This window comes from Podarcis gaigeae (genome assembly GCF_964106915.1).
Source record: "Podarcis gaigeae genome assembly, chromosome: 8".
NCBI lineage: Eukaryota > Metazoa > Chordata > Lepidosauria > Squamata > Lacertidae > Podarcis > Podarcis gaigeae.
The window spans coordinates 63,213,488-63,232,790 of record NC_139684.1 but is presented as its reverse complement, the minus strand read 5'-3'; the positions used below and the strand labels follow the sequence as shown (position 1 = coordinate 63,232,790).

General features: G+C 45.2%; 1 protein-coding gene across 1 annotated transcript in view; it reads left to right on the top strand.

Moving 5' to 3' along the window:
* RUNX3 (RUNX family transcription factor 3) overlaps window positions 1–19,303 on the top strand; it is a 224,035-nt gene that overhangs the window by 24,475 nt on the left and 180,257 nt on the right. Inside the window, exon 4 of the mRNA XM_083751840.1 lies at window positions 7,467–7,622. The gene's annotated coding sequence lies outside the window, so the exon portion shown is untranslated. The remainder of the gene's footprint in view (window positions 1–7,466; window positions 7,623–19,303) is intronic.

Genomic DNA, 19,303 nt, shown 5'->3' with positions numbered 1-19,303 from the left:
TTTCTCCTTTTTTTCTCACTCCCTCTCCCCCCCCCCCATGGTGCACTTCCATTTTTTATTTATTTTTTGCTGCTCCCAGGACTTTATTCTTTTTTTCTGCACAAAACTCAGATGAGGAAGTGGGTCAAAAGATTGTGGCCACTTTTTCCCAGAGTCTTATCTCTTGGCACGCACTCTGCCAGGTGGCTGGATGGAGTGTGTCAGGACAAGAGGCATGTGTGGCATGGTGGGGGTGGGAGAGAAGACCATTTTCATTTTGATTTGCCTGGCTATGCAATTTCTGTCCCTTGCTTTGCAGCTGCAGGAAATTGGGTTTGGGATGGAAATGTTTCTCTCCTTCCCAGGCTTAAAATAGAAAGTGCGTTTGTTTGTGAGTATGTGTGTCGGGTTCAGGGGAGCCCATGAAAGAGAAAGGAGGCGAAGCATTTATTTAGAAGAAGAAAATGCCATGGGCAAGAGTAGTTCAAAGGTGCTTGGAGGCTCAGGGCCAAACTAATGCAGGTTCCAAATTTTGTGTTCCTTTAATTGTGTTGTTAAAACAACCCCAAATACAAGTGCTAGTGATCTGGGGCAGATTATGGAGAGCCAGTGTGGTGTAGTGGTTAAGAGCGGTAGTCTCGTAATCTGGGGAACCGGGTTCGCGTCTCCGCTCCTCCACATGCAGCTGCTGGGTGACCTTGGGCCAGTCACACTTCTCTGAAGTCTCTCAGCCTCACTCACCTCACAGAGTGTTTGTTGTGGGGGAGGAAGGGAAGGAGAATGTTAGCCGCTTTGAGACTCCTTCGGGCAGTGATAAAGCGGTATATCAAATCCAAACTCTTCTTCTTCTTATGACAATAGCATGGAGTGGGACGTTATTTAAAGTATTTATATACTGTGAAATATATATTGTGAAATATCAAGCTGGTGTATAATAAATACAAGAAATCACAATCTAAACAATGCAAATACTAGTTAAAAATGGCTGTTTCTAACTCTTTTGCCCCACTAGAGCTGTAATGGTTCTAGGGGTTGCTCATGCATAAGCCGGTGCTTATCTCCCCGGCTGGGTGCAAACACCTGGCTGGGTTGCCTAAGTGAACCTTTTCTGTCCGGACAGCCACTTACCCGTGGCTGATTCAATCGCTGGCAGAATCCATCAGTGGGCGTTTCTTAAACGTCTTCCAGCAAAGAAGCTCTTTGACGCCTAGTCTCCTCCTACTCTCTCTGCGCGAAAGCCTTCTGTGCAAGGAGGGTGTGGGCAACGGAGGACCCCTACTCTCCCCGCTGGTCCCAGGCAAGGAGTCATGGGACCACATCACCGCTTCCCCCATCTGCCCCCCTTCTCCACTGGTGCTACGCTGATTCTCTTCCCCAGAAGATGGGCTGCTTCTCCGATCCCTGGACGCTCTCTGGAATCCCTCTGGCTTTTGCTCTCTCCCTCCGGCACTGATGGCAGTTCCCTGACAAGAGTCCTGATCAAGGACAGGCCTCACCCATGTCTACAACTTGGGAGGATCTCCACCCCCTAATTTAAATTGCATGACTAGGCACCCCAGGGACCACTAAAGGGTAAAGAGTTAGAGCCACTCCACCCCTTTGTTAAAGTCCTGATCCAGACTGAACCCCTCTGCTGCCAATTTGCAGAACAGCCACCCTGTAAGTAAAGGCATAGTTATGTAGCCACCATAGCATGTAATTTGGTCTAGTGGCACGATGTCTGAGGCCCTCACTGGGCACCAGAAATCTGAATATCCACACTAGCCATAAGGTGAAGGCTACGCCACTTTATTGCTGTTCAACAGAACACCACCAACACTTGACTGAATCTCAGCAAGTGTACCCTGCCTTTCAAACAGTTATGGATGCTTGAGGAAATTGGTTTCTGTGAATTCCTGAAGCAAACTGACCTGAACTGCATCTCCCAGACTAATGTGCAGGTCATAATTATCCTTTGGATTTCATACTTCTCCAAATTTTGCAATGCAGTTAGTTGCCAAAAAAAAATATGAGTGAATGTTTTGAATAATTATTTTTATGTGACTGATGGACGGAGAATCAGAAGCTCTTTTCTTTCCTTTTTCTCCTTTTTTCTTTCCTTTTTTCTTTTCTTTCTTCTTTCTTTCTTTCTTTCTTTCTTTCTTTCCCCTTTTTTATGCTCAACTCTCTCTTTTCTTTTTCTGCTTTTGCTTTTATGTCGATTAATTTTTACCTCGTATCATAAAAAAGCTTTAATAAATAAATTATGAAGTGAAAAATAATTTTTTCTAGGCTCTGCACAGAGTGTCTTTTGGTTTGGTGCTCTGGTATGAGCCAGTTGATTCGTGTGAGAGTGTGAGACCAAAAAATGGGACATTCCAGGATCTAGTCAGAAGCTGGGATGGCTTCTGCAATTCCAGGATGTCCCGCTCAAATCGGGATGGTTGAGAGATATGGAATGTATCCTTGAATTCTGGTAATGACTCTTGTTCGCCTGGGTATTGGATAGAGAGGGTTGTGTAGAAACTAGCCTACTGCACAAAGGTAAAATTATCATTTACTGGCCTAGCCACTTTTGCCTCTCTCCCTGTCCACCACTGACCTGTTTTACCCAGAAAGTAATGTGGCCCTCAGGCTGAAAACCATTTCCTACTTCTAGTTTTAGTCCAAATTGCTAGGTGTTCTCGATTTAAGAGAGTTTAGAAGCATACAGCAAGGAGACTAACATGTAAAAATCAACTTCCTGCTTGTGTTGCCTTTAAAAGCATGTCACCAAAAAGCCCCCCGCCCAATCATCAAAACACCTGCAACCAGCTGGGCCCCAAGTCAGTTCCTTTTTCTGATGTTTCCCTTCCAGAAATGTATCAACAATAAAATGGACTGAAAGAAGCCTCATATCTGAATTTAGATGGCATTCAGACAGCCCTTTATTCCATTCCTGACATTTCCTTACCTGATAATTTTTGTATTTTTCACACGAAGTAAAAGCTGTTTCTGGAAATCTAATGGAAATTTATCATTCATTTGTGTGCTGTCCCTTCCCCCCTCCCCCAATGTTGGCAGCCCTCTTAGCCTGGAAAATGGTGGAAGTTTTGTGCTATAATTTGCCTGCTGTTTTCATGGCCACAGCCACTCACATGATGAATTTTGAGGTGGTATTGCAGCATACAGTTCCCCACCATTTCATGGGTTAATCATGGGTGAGCAGAAGCATATGCAGCATGTGCATAAATAGTGGTGGTGACACTCAATGACTTCCTCTGCAGTGTCACACCATGTACTCTGGTGTGAATGGAGTTTAATGCAACATGGTGGTGTATCGATCAAAAGGGCACAGTTCCAAGGGAATGTTAGAAGCTGGAGCAAAAGTGCTAGGATTACAGTATATAACCAAGAAAATGAACATAACCATCCCCAGGTCTGAATACACCCACAAAAAGGCACTTTTACTTCTCAAACTGAAATATATAAAACCATAGAATTGTAGAGTTGGAAGGGAGCTCCAGGGTCTAGTCCAACTCCCTGCAATGCTATAAATAACATGATAGCATATAGATTAAATTATGTGGCATCTAATAACCACTGCAATCAGTTTCCATGAACAATCTGATACAGGTGAATATTATTGCTGGCTAGACATGTTTTGTCTCTCTTCTTCAGTGGCATAGCTAAAATTTCAAGGATGCTGCTTTAGAATAGATTCATATTGTACAACATCCAAGCTTGTATCTGTCAATTAATGTGCCTCCCCCTCCCAAATACTGTCACGTATTTCTCTTCCTTCTCAGGTGTGAAGAGTCTGGGTACGGTAGGCAGGATGGCCAGATTCAAAAGAGGGCAGGGCTTCTGTAATTGTGTAAAAAAAAAAAAAAAGGATTTTCAGTAGGTGCAGCTTGTCATGCAACTATTAAAGGTGCAGGAACGTTGCCTGCTCCTCCTCCTCCTCCTCCTCCTTCTTCTTCCCACCCTAACAGTAGGTGTACGTAGGTGTCATAGGCCCTTCAGCTCTGGCATCCACAGACACAAGAGGAGGAGGATGGAAGTTAGGAGCAGATACAGGGGGTGGGGTGGAAGGTAGGCTTGCAGGGATGGAAGAGAGAGGCTTGACACGTCTGTTCCCCACCCCTCCTGAGGCATACAGAGCCACACCAGGGTGGGGGGAGGACTTCAGTCATCCAGGGCAGAAGAGGAGGAGATGGAGTACATAATCCTGTCACCAAGAACAAGGTGCCACTTCTGTAGGTACGATCAGATGCACCTGCACGGATGGAGCACACATGCAAGGCTGAACGAAAGGGAGAGTCCCATGAACAAGCCCTCCGCCATCTTTACAAACTTTGTTGGAGAGATGTGTCAGCTGTGTGTCATCTTCCTGGCTTCTCTTTATTATGAACGTCTTGCCTTGACCAAGTACTCTGGAATCCTGACTTCTGGGCCTTGTTCTTCCTGCTGAGCCTGCACCACTTTTAGCTTGAATAAAGAGCTCTTCCTTACTTTCGAGTAAGAGCCGCTGTCATGACAGGAACCTGACAGGGAGAAAGAATAATCCATCTCATGGTAATGGGTTTTTCTTTTTCTCTTTTTAAAAAAGAAAATCACACGCATGCAAATTATTGTTTATGGGGAAATGTACAACTAGGAGGTGGAAAACTTCTCATTCGCAGTTCATTAATTGAATAGACGTTTCATTTCTTTTAGTCCAATATGGCCAAGCTAAATAGGACCCCAGAGGAGGTTAACGTCCTGTGTACCTCCAGAGGTCATGAACCCGCATGTGGTAGCTCAGAAAGGGCAGCCGTCACCATGTTTAGCCTGGCAAGCGGTGGAAAGTGCAAAGCTCTTACAAGTCTGGCTTTGAATGGTCTGAAGCTTGAAGCGAGGGAGGGAGAGACAGAAGTGCAAGTGAGCTGAGGTTCCTGGAGTTCTGGCAGAACATAGAGGAAAAAACTTGGAGAATGGAAATGAATGTTAAAATGAAATCCTGCTGCTGTTCCATTAAAATGACACAAACTCTTTCCCCGTCATATGGTCTATGGCAGACTTGGCCAACCTGGTGCTCTCCAGATGATCTGGACTACAACTCCCATCAGCCCCAGCCGGCATGGCAATGTTCTCCTACACACCATCACTGGGAATATAAGCATTCTGGTGGTCGCTAAGGTACCCTGGACCTAAGTTGTTCAGGGCTTTGTAAATTAATACAAGGACCTTGAACCTTTGCCAAAACTGCAGTAAAACTGTATGTGTTAGGAGACATGAGCACTTAACGAATGAGGGCTTTAAGAAAGTACAAACTGCTGCAGAAATGTCAGGGACAGGATTTCAGACTGGGAAAACGAGAAACCTGAGAGGAACCAAAACTGACAGATTCGTCCAGCTGAGCTTGATGACGCTTACGCGAAAGTAAGTTGACATTTGGGTGGAAGAAAATGCGATATGCAAGGCCAGTCCAGCCATTTGGCAGAGTGAGTCAGTCGCTTCAGGTGGCAAATGCTGAGTGTCAGTGGCAGCCCCAATGCCAGCTTCCTCTGTTTATTAGGAGACAGTCGCTTTAAAATGCTGATGAATTTTCATGAGGATTTTTAAACTCTCCCTCCCTGTCCTTGCAAGTTGTTGCAGAAATGTGGGGAGCTGAATTTAAGATTGGAAAAATGAGAAGCGGAGAGAAGCAAAATGGACAATTCCCTCTATTCCAACATTTGAGTAAATCTTTGGTTTGGATTGGGGTATTAGCTCCCTCTCCCTCCCTTTGTTGGTTCAGTGTATCTTTTATCTTTGTTGGAAGCCGCCCAGAGTGGCTGGGGAAACCCAACCAGATGGGCGGGGTACAAATAATAAATTATTATTATTATTATTACTTGCATTGTAGGAGAGTGTGTGATAAAATAGGCAATGAAAAAGATCTCCCACCTCTTTGTATTTTTCAAAGTATGGAAAAAGTACATAAATGCCTTATTGCTGCAGATGAAGGTGCATTTTAAAGCAAAGCCACCTGGTTTCAAAGAGCATTCCAAGTCCTAATTGCTCTTAATAGCTTGGTTCCCTCCGCCCCCCCAGTGGAACCAACCACTCTAGAGGGTCCCTTGTTTAGAGAGCATAACTACTTACAATCCAGTATTCACTCAGGTACGTACACACACACACACACACACACACACACACACAATTTAAAACAACAGCAACAGCAAGGCAGGAAAGGGCTTGGAGCTCAGCAGTGTACCATCTGCTCACATGCAGAAGGCCACTGGTTCAAACCCTGGCATAGAATCTTAGAATTGCAGAGTTGGAAGGGACTCAAAGGCTCATCAAGCCTAACCCTTTGCAATGCAGGATTCTCAGCCAAAGCATCTAAGTCAGCAGATATATTATTGCAGTGGAAAAACACCAGCAGGAGCGCTGGATTGGTTCTGTTGGTGTGTTGGCTCCACTGGGCGTTTGCCCCACACCCACCTCCCTGCCACCTCACCTTTCTCCCTCCCAGTAAGTGACGGTGACCCACCTGCCAGAAAGATGGCACAGCAGCTCCAGTGCACCCAGCAAGCCACTTCTAGCAGCTTCCAATGGAGAGGCTTTGCACACATTTTATGGGGACAGGCTGTAAGCCAGGACTGTAGCAGATGCTTTCAAGGTGCCTACTTATGCATGACCAGAAAGGAGAACAAGTGAGGACACAGATTTGCAGAACATCTCTATATGCTAATATATATGCATGAATCCAAATTTTGCTATGTGCTATACCTGGGGCTGCTCTTGAAGACAACTCGGAAACTTCAACTGGTTCAAAACGCAGTAGCCAGATTACTGTCTGGGGTTCCATTTAGAACTCATATCACTCATGTTTTAAAACAGCTGCATTGGCTGCCAGTTCATTCCCGGCCCGATTCAAGAGGCCCATGTTAGTGTTAAAGCCCTAAGTGACCCAGACCCCGAATATCTAAGAGACGGCATTCCCTACACTTGCTTTGCATGCAGAAGGTCCCAGGTTCAATTCTTGAATATCCAGGCAGGCATTGGAAATAGTTTCCTGCCTGAAACCCTGGAGATCCACAGCCAGCCAATATAGACAATACTGAGTTAATGTCCAAAAGTTGTACATACATAATTTTATTTGTATGCCGCCTTTCCACAGTGCAAACCATGCTCAAGGCGGCTTGCAACATGAAAAAATGCATAAATGCAATATAACAAAAGTAGTCGTGAACAATAAAGAAAACAATAACAAATGCACAACCAAACTGAGCAATTTTCACATAAATCACAACAAGATCTAAAATAAAAGTGTAAGGCAGCTTCCTGTGGTCACCAGCTTATTTGTACAAGAATAATGTTTTCAAAAGTAAGGGATGCCTTGCATATTGTTCCTTGCAGGACCTAAAACTTTGCAACATAATGCATGCCTTCTACTTCAATTTTCTCTTTTGGTCGAAAACGTTATTTATGTTTTTGCTGTTTTTGATTTGATTTGATCTTGCTGATACAAATTTGTGGGGTGTTTTTGTCTCTGGCAGATTCCAAGAGAAAAGGAGTATGATTGAATTGTAATACTTTTTACCCAAAGAAGATGGACAATAATTGCATTTTCAAGCTCCTAAATGTAATCTTTTGTCTATCTAATCTTGGAGAACAAGTGGGATGAGGCATGTCCCTATGTGCCGAGAGAGAAGGTAAGTTGCAATACTATTGATATGCTATTATTTTCCATCTTTATTTATCCCTAGATGCACTAGGAATCACTCCCTCCAGACCATTCATAATTGAGAAATGCTTTTAAGACCTTTAAGAGATGAATACTGCATTTTGCAAGGTGCCTATTTGATTGTCTCCAGGAGTCATGTTGATGGACGACTCAGTTCGTATCTTCTTAAGGAACCTAGCAGCAAAGTGAATGGATAAGGAACAAGGATTTGAGCTTCTCACTTGGCAATCATGACTGTCCCAATCAATTTGAAATGGGGAGATCTTAAGAACTAGAGAGACACAGGCATTACAAGGCTCTCTATTATAATAGGAGAATTCAAAGGGCCAGTGTGAAGTGTGTGATAATTTTTACAGCAGCCTTTGCTAGCGTGATATTCTCAATACGTTTTTGTTTTTATTTTTTACTACAGCTCCCATCAGCCATGTTGGATGATTGATGGGAGTTGTAGTCTTGCAAAACATCTGGAGGACACAAAGTTGAGGAAAGCTGCTTTAGAGCAATAATTTCTGTGTTGTGTACTTACAGTGGGTTCCCCTACTGACTAATCTGAATCTATGCATAAAAGTGTTAAATTAGGACTTAGAAGACCTAGGTTTGAATCTCTACTTGGCCATGAATCTCACTTGTGACTCTCAGCCTAGCCTACCTCACAGGGTTGTTGTGAGGACAAATTGAATAGGAGGAGAGCCAAATAGTAATACATGCAACCAGTGTGGTTTTTTCCAGAGAAAAAGGTGCCAGAATGCACCTCTCTCAGAAGACCCACCCTAGAGCCCAAAGTAGATCTCTCTGGGGTCAGGGTTTGTGTGTCTCCTCACCAGCCAGAAGCTTGTTGAGGCTGCTCCGCTGAGGTTCCTGTGCCTCAGAGCAGCTGAATGAGGCCTCACCCAAGCCCTCTCTGGCTCCTGTGAGCCAGAACAGCTGGGAGCGTGCTCAGCTGAGGTGCAGCTTTCCCGCACATCAGCTGTTAGCTGGGAAACTGAAGGGCCTCAGCAAAGCCCTGTTGTGCTTCAGGCTCATGAGAAGACCCTCTCTGGACCACATAGAGGGTGTTTACTGGCTGATCAGGTCTCTTCCCACACTACCAGGGCTCAGCTAAGAGGTGCTGGAACCCCGTTCTGGAGAGTTGCGGCTGGGAAAAAAGCCCTGCGCGCAACAACCAATTTACACGCTTCTCATTGACACATGATCGTGCACATGCGCATCACACTGAACCCGCAGGTGACCTTCCAAATGGCAAAAACGGCCCTAAAAGAGCCTAGAAAGGGCAAAAAGGTGTGAAAACAGTGCCTAGCAATCCTACAAGCCTTTGCAAGTGCAATCCCAGGAGCCCTTGCACCAACGGTTGAGGTCTGTGGAGAGTACAGGTTTGAGCAAGGAAGTTTGGAGGGAACGATTGTAGTGGAGTTTGGTGTTTGGTAAAATGCTGCTGGTTTTTTAAAGGGTTTTCCAAAGGTTTCAAGTGGTTTAGAGAGTGTTTCTCATGTCCCCCCCCCCCTTTCTCAGTGAAGCTACTACCCCACTGCCACTATCACCAGCGACTGCTGCTCCTCTGCCACCTTCACTCACTTGCCTGCCAGGGAGAGACCCAAGGAGTGAGTGTCGGCATCTGGGGCTAGCCCCTCTCAGCCATCACGCTGCGGAGATTCATCAACCTCTGGCTCAGACGTAAATCAGCGACTCAAGCTTGCTGCCTTGAGTACACTATACATAGCAGCGTAAACTGCACAACAGAAAGGCTGAGGCTATGGATACATACTAAAACTATGGATTTATTTTACATAAATCAGAAAAACATGTCATCTCTCCTTGCTGTCTACTCAGAGAGACTAAAAAAAGCAATAAACAGAGCGAAAGTCCGCTCATGGGACCCAGCAATCTGTGCTGGAAAGTAAACAGACTTATGACACGCAACAATCCCATGTCTTCATCTAGATCTAGATGTCTTCAACAAAATGTGGAATGGAATATCCCAACATCAAGCAAGTGTTTTTACCTCCTGCTCTTCCTTCTCACCACCACTGCTGTCTGGGCCAGAGTGAGAGGTGAGCAGACAAGCAAGCAGGTTGGAAGCATGAAGAGGTGGATCAGGTTCAGGCGGGCTCTGCTCAATGTGTACCGTCAGCTAGTGCCCATCAGTTCCAGCTCATTGTGCCAGTCCTGGTGCTGGAAGACCGCTACCCCTTTGGTCTGTGGAAGGGGTGGAGGACCCTTTTCAGCCAAAGCACCACATTCTGCTCAGGGCAGCCTTCTGAGGGCCGTATGCCATTGGTTGGCAGAGCCAGAGGCAAAAGTAGGCAGGGCAGCAAATATAAATATCACTGTTGTAGAGTGGTCTAGCTTCTACACATACATACTCAACCATTCCTCTCTATCCTCCATGCAGGCAAACAAAAAACATTACCGGAGGTCAAGGACACATTCTGCCAAGCATAAGCATTCAGTGAAGCAGGGTCAGTCAAGGGTATGGCCTGACCTAAGGGCCAGATAGACAAGCTTGGAGGGCTGCATTTCTCTGATAAAAATAGGGACGTCCTAAGGAAAAGTGGGACATTCTAGGGTCAAATCGGAAACTGGGACAGCTTCTGTAAATCTGGGATTGTCCCTGGAAAATAGGGACAATTGGAGGGTCTGGCGAAAGAAGCTTCACCTGCTGGTTTCTCTCCTGTCCTGTTGGGGCTCCTGGCTTGCGCCATTCCTGTTAAACAGCTCCAGTGTATCTTTGGCACAATCTTTTGCAACAGAAAGCAATTACAGCTAACGGCTCCAAAGCTCTACCTACCGAACCTGATCTGCCTTGTCATGTCCCATTAACTTCGCCTTCAACTCTAATCCTTGCCCCTGTAGTATATAATGAAAGACATTCAAATATATGTATCAAAATGGCATCCGTATTGATTTATTAATGCTAGGGAATGCTGTCCTAATTGAATTGAGATCCAGGAAGCAAGTTAATGTAGCTAACAGTGATACAGGAATTCAATCTCCCCAGTGCCTAGAATTATGACTTTTTTTTTGGCCGTCTTTGTTGGCAGTTAGATAAATAACAAATCGATGTAGATTTCAATGAGCTTTCTTAAAAGGCAGAGACGGAGCTGAACAAACAAGCCTGGCATTTAGCAACCGAGGAAAAGTTTAAAGAGTTTTCTAAAGGGAATAAAGGAAAATGGAGAGTTTTTGGAAGGGGGTTGATGTGTGGTATCTTAGAAAGAAAGGGACTGTGTTCACTGGGTCTGGCACTTGCTAACAGAAGGGTGGTGAAGGTTCAGGCAGCCTGAAGCCCACAGGGCCTAGTTTGAGGAGGGGGAGAGGGTTTTGCATATGCTCAGAGGCACTCTCACCCACAGCCAGCCTGTAAATACATACGGCTGCCTTATAACTATGCCAGATGGCTGATTGAGAACTGGGAGAGCTCGTGAAATGTAGCAATTAAGAAGTTGAACTATAAAGCAGGAAATCCTAAGTCTGAATCTCGCCCCTGTGAACTCACTAGTTGATCTTAAGCAATCAGTCCCATCCTTCCACCTGTAATAGGGAGATAATGACACTGGCCTGTCCTGGAAGGCTGTTATGAGCATTAGTGAGATAATGAAACCCTTTGAAAACTCCAGAGTGTTTATAATGGCCAAATATTACTGAGCTGTTGAGAGAGAGAGGGATCTCTAACAGAATGCTCAGTATCATCACCAAACAGCGGCTCCTAGGTGAAGACTATAATTCTTTGGTGGAGGTTGTAACTTAGCATTCTTGCTAAGCCATAGTTTGGCTTAGCATTACGTGCAAACAAGCCTATGAATGGAGAGTGGATTCATTCTTGTCTCTAGCACACATCCATGTAAAAAGCATGCATGTGAACACTAGGATATCACAGAATGCATAGCCTGCCATTTTATTTGCTCATTGTGAACCATTTCATAATAGATTTTAGGACAGATATGTTTCTCCAGCAAATCTTTCATCTAAAGAAAAGAAAACCCACTTGGCTTTTTAAACAGTAGGATGAATTTTGTAGAGGAAATGACGACATGAAACAACAAATGAAATAAAGGGTTTTATCAAATGTTAATTTTACTCCTAGACCTATTGGAATTAATGGAAAAGATTAACTTAGATCTATTAATTTCAATGCATCTACTCTGAGTAGAACTTAGAGCAACAATTTTGGAGACAGCCACCATCAGTAAGAGTATACAGTCGTACCTTGGATCACAAACGCCTTGGTATTCAGACATTCTGGCTCCTGAATGCTGCAAATCCAGAAGTGACTGTTCCATTTTGCAAACATTCTTTGGAACCTGAACGTCTGACAGGGCTTCCGTGACTTCCTGCAGCCAATCAGAAGCCACGCTTTGGTTTCCAAATGTTTTGGAAGTTGAACGGACTTTCGGAATGGATTCCATTTGACTTCCAAGGTACAACTGTAAATGGATTACAAGCATATTTTAAAAAGTAGAGCGTTTTAGGGCATGACACAAATAGGACGGTGTTGTTCTGCTAAAATGAGAAGAGCCTTGCAGGGCGTAGCTAGCTGCTCCAGCACCCAGAGTGGTGTGGGTGGGTGTGAGCTGCCCATGGGCCCTGGCGATCCGTGCACGGGGGTGGCACAGCAATCCACCCAGAGGAGTGGTGCGGCAAACTGCCCATGGAGTCCACCTGGTGGACACAAGCCCCACGCTGCTGTTTTGGGCAGCGCGGGGCCCCTAACCACCGTGTCACTCCCAGGAGAGATGCATGGCTCAGGCACGCTGCAGGCCAGGCCTCACAGTAAGTGCCACCGCCGTGGTGTGCAATTTTGCCACCGCCCTCAAGGATGACACCCGGGGCCCACCCCCGCACCTCCCTTCCTACACCCCTGGAGCCTTGCCAATACAGTTCTGTTTTCAGAACAAGAAGCCCTAAATAGCATGAACATCATGGGTGCTAGCCAATAGGCACTCTTCACTGTTGCTTTCCCCCTGATTCCAATTTAACCGTGCTGAAAATGTGCAGAACCCAAGCTTGCCCTGGAACTGACAAAGATACACACTGAGATTGCTATACATTTATAGCACATTTAAAGCACATTAACTGTGCTCGTATCTGGCTTCCCTTAAATAATCTTGGGGGAACTGATGTTTATCCCTCACAGAGTCACAGTTCCCAGTGCCCTTATCAAACTACAGTTCTCAGGATCTTTGGGAGAAGTCATGGGTTTAAAAGACCCATGGCTTCGCCCAAAGAATCCTGGGAACTGTGCTTTAAATGTATGGTGCATAGATAGGACCAGAAAGTCAGTTCTTGAAATGTTCCATCTCTGCACTTGTAGACCAAATAATTTCTCTCTGTGCATAAATAATATTGAGGATTGTAGATATTATATTTTATAGCTTTGTCCACATCAAAATATGCAAACACGTATGTCCCCACTCTCTAGTGTCCTTCTGGAATATTCTGTAAGTGATAAATCCATTTTATGCCTGGAATCATTTCGCCCCGCTGGAGCTGATATGGTCAAGCAGCTCAGAAGCCTGAGTTAATTAAATCAACAGCTAAGAGTGCAGGTTACCCACAAAAGTGAACTTTGGTGCCCCTAAAACCACTTGCCCAGAGAAGGGCTGGGGGGAAAAAACAGAGAAGTAAGTAACCACAGTTGAAGTAAAATGGAAAAAGAAATCATCAGCTCTATACCACTTTGGCTGGCTGGCCACAGGTATCAGGATATTAATTGCTCTTTGATTTGATTTTGTTGTGGGATTAAGGGCACATTGTGGCTTCTGTAGGTATCTCAGATGCTGTAAGGATGGAAGCGAAATCCCTCCACAGCACAGCTTCTTGTCGCCTCATGGAATCTATGATGTTGCTTCTCCAAGAACAATCAACGCCCTTCATTCTCATCTTCAATCCAGTCTTTTCCAGTATTTTTATCTGGGTAGAAGAAAGGAGTTGGGGCTTATGGAAAAGCATTTAAAAGCACATAGTTGCATGGTGGAGGGCAGGGGGACAGTGAACTGCATCATTGGTGGGAAGGGCACTTTTCCTGTTAGGTATTTCTGTCCTACCTTTTCCCCAAGGAACCCAGCATGGCCCATACAGTTATCTCCTCCTCCTCCTCCTCCTCATTTTATTTTCACAACCACCCTGTGAGGTTGGGTTGAGTATAAGGCCCAAGGTGAGCTTTGTGGCTGAGTGGGGATTTGAACCCCGGGCTCCCAAGTCCTAGTCCAACACTCTAGCCACTACACCACACTGGCTTGCCTTTGGGATAGGGTGCACATGTGTCCTACTTTACAGAGGGCATTTTCCATTTGAAGAACTGTCTTGTCCAAGTCAGGTTTAAAAGTAAAGTGCCCTTGGAAGGGAGAGCAGGAGGGCCATAAAATGCCCCATCAACACTGAGCACCTGGCCAGCAGGCTAAGAAGGCACACAGGTCATCTGGTCACTATGGTGAAATCTTCTGTATTTCAATTTAAATCAGAATCGTTATTTCTACATATTTGCCAATGCAAGTACGGTAAATGGGTGCATGTCAATTGTACGCAAATTGGTGTCCTCTTCAATCCTTTTCTGGTGACATGAAAGTGGCCACCCTGCTTCACAAATGCATGGACTACTTTTAAAATTGCAGAACGGGATAACAGGATGCCCCTGTTTGCTGAGCTGTTCATCCCCCTTGCTATATAAATGCAAAGACTGTTGGAATGCAAATTCCGGCTGGAAGCAGACCAGCCATTAGAGGATTCCTTCTTCACCAGAGCAACCAGAGATAGGCTGCCCTCTCTGACCTCTTGGCAAACTCCCTTGTCAGGGAGAAAGGAACCCTGCTGACAACACAGTCCTAAACACCGAGGCTGCAGGTTCGATCCCCATATAGGGCAGCTGCATATTCCTACATTGAAGAGGGTTGGACTAGATGATCCTCAGGGTCCCATCCAACTCTACAATTTTATGATTCCGTGCATGCTTGCTCACTTCCAAACCTCCTTAGCGCTGGGCAGGGGTGCTAACTTGAATAAAATATGGGGGGCTAGGTAAACCCTGCCTCACATAATTGATCACACACACACCATTTGAATGGCAATGCCCTTCAACTTGGGGAGGGGGCTGGCCCCCTGAAATATGTTATTGGTGGGGACGAAGGGACCTTAGCCCCTAGGAGTTGACTCCTATGGCGCTGGGCTGGGCAGGGGAGAGGGAAGATTGGATTGAGCAGAAGTGTCCCTGCCAGCCTTCACCGGAGGTCTTGCTTTGGGATCCTTATACTGGCAGCAGCCAAGACAAAGCCCTGAAACAGAGCTTTCTGGGGTAGGGGGCTGAGTCAGCCTGGGATCCACTGGATCCCCAGCCAACCCCACTGCCACAACATAATGGCATTGGGCCTGATTTAGGCCCAGGCTAGCCTAATGATCTGCCTGCCCCTCATCTTCCATCCCAGCTACTGGGAGGGCTGTGGATGCTGGGCTCTGGGAGAAGTCAGGATTGCTCTCTCAAGTATATGTTGGGTTGCAGCATCACAGAGTCCCCTTTTTTTCTGTTCCCCAGACCTGGAGCTGCACTGTCTATTGGCCTGTCATCTTGTCTAGAGATACAGCGACTTTTAGCAGAGGGCAGCCCCTAAAATGCCAATCTGAGAGTCATCTCGGTGCAGATGTAGCTCTTAAGACCAAGAAGACGCTTAAAGTCCAGGAGAAAAAGAACTGCCCTGTCCCATAAGTCATGAGATGTCAAATGCAGCCACAGACATTAAAACTTCACTCCAGCGAGTGGTTTAATTTCCGGGGATATAACTGCCACTTTGACTCTAATGGTAGATGAAAGTTAAGATTTCCTGGTCATTCTAACCTCAGCCTGGATGGCAGAAACCCCAGGAGTTACTGTTGCAAACAATGCACCTTTTATCCAAGGGACCGAAATCCCATTAGCCCTAAAGACGTTAATTATAACAGAAATTGCCAATGGTGGCTTACTCAGGAACTGGAGCGTACAAGGAGAGCAATAACTTTGCCCCGTAATGCTGGTGCCATCTGGATGTGGGTTTCCCCCTGTCTCTTCATTTTTTGTTTTTGTTTTTTTTAATTCTCCTTAACTACTGTAATAATTAACAATGTTTGTCTGGCTGTAGGCAGCCAACATGCTTTGTCCTGAACAAAGGAGCTTCTGGGGGAAGTTTCAGTAGCATTCTTTCCTTTCGAGGGGGGATGAGAGTTGCTCAATCTACTGCTTGGGAAAACAGTAGGTCAATTTGTGGGGTCCATTTGGGGAAGACATTTGATTCAGTTCTCATTTAAAGGCACTTTACATAATTTGCACTGTCCAAAATAACACACACGAAAGGAAACGCAGTTCACGTTTCTCTGAATCTTGCAGTATGGTTCTACAGCCAAATATATCCATGTACTAGTGTTAATAACATTCAAGAATGCATTTTAATAGGTACTAGGGGAAGTCACTTTCGAAAAATATGTGTGTTAGGCAAGATTGCATACAAAAATGTGTATATTAGGAGAAATTCACACTAAAATGATGATGAATTTTTCACAAAAAGCTTTTAAAAAGTCACAAGAAATTGCGAAAATGTGGACAAAGAGCCTGTCTCAGTAGAAGTCATCTTCCTATGTTTGAAATCTCTCTTATTGTCTAACCTGATGCATTTAGCCACAATACTGTCAATTGCGTCTAGGTGGCGCTGTTGTTTTCCTGTTCTTTCCGTCAAACTCTGTATACTTCCCCAGCTCACAAACCGTGGTGACAGCTTCTGCCCTTGATGCCACTGAAAAACAGGACCTTGATATTTGGGGAGGAACATGGCTGTTAAAGTGGCATAATACTGCTTTTAATGGAAAGTGTAGGCATGACCTATGTCTGCTCAGAAGTCCTTGCTGAATTCCATGAGATGTAAGTGTGGTTAGGATTGTAGTCTTAGTTAGATGCAACCCTCAGTCAGAGCCCAAAGCTTGGAGTTGATGCACTTCCTAGCAGACCTGGATTTCTTGCTACAAAATGGTGAAATGCCCTGTCTCTGGTATTTCCCTCCCCATCCTGGCTAGGACCAAAGGAGACCGCTGCCCTTGCTACCTGCCTATAACTCTGCATAGAGGAACTCCAAACAACAGCATTGTCTTTCTTCTCGTTTACCAACCATGCGGTGAGACAGGATTTCAGAAACAGTTTGCAACGTCTGCCTCAGGTCCTGTGGCTGTGCACTTTGGTTTTCCTTCCCTTTGACGATGTTGGGGTTTTTTTTTCCACCTGTGGTTGGCCACCAGCATCTTGCTTGTGCAAGCTCACATTGTCTCAACTTCCCTGTTAGCTCCTGGGATCAGTGGGATCCAGGCCTGACAATGATCCTGTCCACTGCTTCTGCTAAGTGAGGTCCCCCCCCCCACCTTCCCACAAGTTCCCTTTCTATGTTCAGGTAAAAAATAGTAATGGCTTACTTCGTGCCCAAATGCCTTCTAAGCAATTTTAAACTCTAGAAAATCAATACATAATTGATATCAAATATCAAATTAAAAAACAATTAAAAATCCCATAACAAAACAGTTAAAGCAATAAAATTGTGTTACTTTTAATACTTTTTATTTCTTTGTTTCTTAGAAAAATGTTTGTTTGTTCCAACTATTTATACCAGGGGTTGGCAAAGTTTTTGTGGCTTGGGCCGGTTAACGGTCCTGCAGATGCATGCGCAAACGTTATTTTCGGTGCTCCTTCTGGCATGGAGGAGGCATGCACAGCTTCCCATTGGCTGCAGGAGCTTCCTGCGGCCAATGGGAAGCCGGCCAGTGTCGTGGAAGGCGGTCCCTGCCCTGTTCCACGGGAGCTGACCCAGCGGGCGGCGGGGGTTCATGGGCCAGTTAAACGACCCCCATGGGCCGCTTGTGGCCCATGGGCCTTAGGTTGCCAACCCCTGATTTATACCTTGCCTTTCAGTTTGAAATTCTGTCAAGGTGGCTTACATGTAAGGTTCAGATATTTGGGTGGCATCCAGTGTAGTGCTAAGTTAAAGCCACTTAGCAGTATACTTGTTCCAGTGTTTTGCATCAGCGGAACATTGTTGTACAAGTGAATGCATAAGCAGGTTGCTGGTAACTTGGTTGCATGACAGATTGCACAATCTTTTGTAAGAGTTTCCAGCTAGCCTTTACCTTGGATTCATTCATGTGTTGTGCAACATTAAAAACTCATCCATCTGCTAGTGCACAAGCCCTTGTGCTAGTGAAAACACACATTATTATTATTATTATTATTATTATTATTATTATTTTTAAAAAACCCATCAGGATCCTTTCCACAGGGCACTTGAGAGTAGGGGTGTGTGTGTGTGTGTGTGTGTGTGTGTGTGTGTGTGTGAAGTCCCACTACAGCAGGCCTGGAAGTGGTCTTTGCATCAGTAAATGCTGTTACCCATATTTCCATTGATCCCTTTTAACTTGCATCTTGAACTATTGTGACAGGCTCCTTGCCTCCCCTTGCTTGTGGGGAACCTTTGGTCCTTCAGATATTGTTGTATTCTCACTCCCATCAGCCTCAGCAAGCATGGCCAATAGCCAGGGATGATGGGAGTTGTAGTTCAGCAACATCTGGAGGGACAGAGGTTCCTCATACCTACCCACGCAAAAACAGCAGACAAAATCCAAGCCATGTCTCCACAGCTGCTGGGCAGGACCCATTTGCTGGCTTCTAAGTTTTGCAGAAATGATTTACATGTCTGGATGCCCAAATAACGAGCTTTGTGCCAATCAGGCTTAATTTAGACACACCACAGAATGTTGTTTTAAGACTCAAATCAGTCAAGCAGACAAATCATGCCTTTCCTCAGAAATAATCTCTCTTCCTTGCCCTCCCCTTCAACCAGCCTGAGGAAAATTTCTGTGTCATGTAAAAGCTCTCACACTGTCTTAACTTATGTTGGGTAATGCAAATAGCTCCCTACTTACTTATTTACCTACCTACCTATCTTGATCCTAATAAAAAATCCATATGATGATGGCTTTGGAAATTTAACAAGGCTGCTGCTGCTGCTTCCTCTTCCTCCTCCTCCTCCTCTTCTTCTTCTTCTTCTTCTTCTTCTTCTTCTTTAAAAGTCATAAGCCTCCAAGTAAAAGGCCACATCTGCACCTTGCACCTTGTGTTCAAAGCTCTATGATTTAACAACCATGTCTTCCCCCAAAGAAGTGGCCCCCAACGGCTGCTCAAGCTGTGATGGAGGGGAAGGCCTGGAGAGGCTGTGGAGCCCTCACTGAGGCAGCTGCAGCGGCTGCCACCTGCGTCTCCTCTGGTGCAGCTTGAGTAGCCGTTGGGGGCCACTGATGCTGCTGGGGAAGGGCCAGGCAGGACCAGAGAGGCCGGAGAGTGGTGAGCCTCCCTCACTGGGCCCAATCCCAGGCACGACCTTTCTGGTCACAGCAAACTGCGCGGCTAGAGCTTCTGCTTGGCTGCAGCCTCCACATTAAAGGTAGTTCTTTCCGGGAAGGCCGTTTTCAAAATATGGCAACCCTATATGAATGTGATCTTCCATGTTTACTGACAAATTTGGAAATTTTTTTTTTTAAATGTGTAAATTGAGAAATTCGAGACAGCATCTTTGCTCGAATTCTTTTAAATCGAAACATTTTCTGAGGACAAATGACTACATTTATGTATTTATATATTTATTTAAATCCCTGGCT